Source organism: Anarrhichthys ocellatus, unplaced genomic scaffold, assembly GCF_004355925.1.
Source record: "Anarrhichthys ocellatus isolate YVR2014 unplaced genomic scaffold, GSC_Weel_1.0 scaffold26, whole genome shotgun sequence".
NCBI classification, from domain to species: domain Eukaryota; kingdom Metazoa; phylum Chordata; class Actinopteri; order Perciformes; family Anarhichadidae; genus Anarrhichthys; species Anarrhichthys ocellatus.
In genome coordinates, this window is record NW_022280056.1 from 5,216,142 (window position 1) to 5,218,031 (window position 1,890).

The window sequence follows — 1,890 nt, forward strand, 5'->3', positions numbered from 1 at the left end:
ATGCTTTAGGGCGGGGCTACACGGTGATTGACAGGTCTCCACCAGAGACAGCGTCTCGACGTCACTCCTCCACATTCCAAATATGGTCACTTCTGTTCATTGGCTGCAAAAAACAACATGGCGACGGCCGTAATCCAAAAATGGCAACGATGAAATCGCCCAATTTAACGTCAGTCCACAAACCAATGGGTGTTGTCACATTTCAATAGGCTCACTGTTTGGAAACCCAAACAGCTTAAGTTTTTTGTTTGCCACCATCTACAATTTCTATAATATGGTTATAAAATGGCTCAAAACTTTAACAGCATTCACTAAAGTTTCCTCTGCGTTGATTAAGGGACTAACCTGCAGAAAGAAGAGTAGGTTTAAAACCTGCTTTTGGTTTGGAGCCCCATCGTCTTCTGGGACTTTGTGGGGGGGGTTCGCAATTTAGAAAGAGCAACATGACGTGTCAACGAAGTGTCAACATTCATATCCTTCAGCCAAACAGATCTCAGCGGGCCGACCCGCGGGGACGCTGGCTGCAGTGTAATATTGGGCGGTTGTTGGGAATATTTGCAGGGACGGAAGTATACATGCACACACATGTGAGCACCGCATTCACCTGGGGGCGGGGGGGGCGGCGTGTTGACGGGAGCTGACTCTTGATTGAGGGGCTGTCCCTGTCTCCGTTTGCAGATTTATGACTGAGATGATTTGTGTCCGGTCCAACTTATCTTGCTGATAGACAGCCTTGTAGATTTCCTCAGAGTGGATTTATGTTCTGCGGGGCGGCGGCGTTGTCGGGATGGTGCTCTGCACCTCGCATATCCCCATTTCACACTTTATTTGAACTTCACATTTCCACACTGGCTGCGTGGTCCTGCTCTGAGTGGCTCTCAACCTCCGGCAATTTGCTAGAAATGTAATTATTTATGCTCCGGCGTGGAGGAAAGATTTTATAAGTAGTCTCACATTTTATCTAATTCTCCCTCGTCTCCGAAAGATGGCCGATAATGGTGTCGGATTTCTAGCGATGCCATGTATGGAATATTATTTTACTACATTATTTTAAAGCCAGGGTGATTTATGGGGCCCAGACTCGAGACGTGATGATCGTAATTAATCTGAACCGTCGTGAGAGAGAAAAGGCCAACCACTGATCTGTACACGGCATATGGCTGTGGGATCTTATTCTCCCTGCACCAAAGCGCACTTCTTTCACCTGAATCAGCACGTTCTGCTTCCCTGTGCAACGTTGCTCCGCAGGAATCCAGCCATCCAACCATCACTATCCGACTCACACGTCTGTTGGCGGTGGAAAAAGTGTGAGATTCCAAAAAATACATACTCCAAAGGCACCTTTTTGGGATTCAACTTGAAAGCAAAAATCTTGTTTTACGCCTTATTTTGGACCTTTTTTTTTTAGAGGAAACAGGCAGGATCATATTTGCTGCTCGTGCACCCCAGACGGGGAGACCGGCTCGTGTGTTGACCTCCTCAGACCGAGCACATTTGCAGAAATAAAACTCATCTGAGCCTCAGACTGGCAGACAAAGGAGACACTAGTAGCTGGAGAGCTGGAAAGACAGAGAAAATTCTGAGTAATATTGATCTTAGTTAATTAGATTCCTATCTAGTCTCTGGGGACTGGTGTTCCGGCAACACATTTTAGAGTGAAGAAAGTGGCTGAGAGATATACCAGTATATGAACTCAGTTAATTTAATTTCAAAGCCCCGAGTACAAAATGTGATTTGATTATTGGGAATATTTTTCATGTCTAATTACAATTTCTCTTTTCTCCCCTGAAGTTTATCTAAACTTTCTTTTTTTTTGTCTTCTTCTTTTACTCGGTGAGTCCTAATGAATCCCAGTCCCTGTTTAGAACTAAATGGCAGAGTGTTTATCCC

The 1,890-nt window shown here is 45.1% G+C and overlaps 1 protein-coding gene across 6 annotated transcripts in view; it reads left to right on the forward strand.

Annotated features, from left to right (window-relative positions):
- The window catches only part of rbfox3a (RNA binding fox-1 homolog 3a), a 196,968-nt gene that overhangs the window by 27,760 nt on the left and 167,318 nt on the right, over positions 1-1,890 (forward strand). The window lies entirely within an intron of this gene.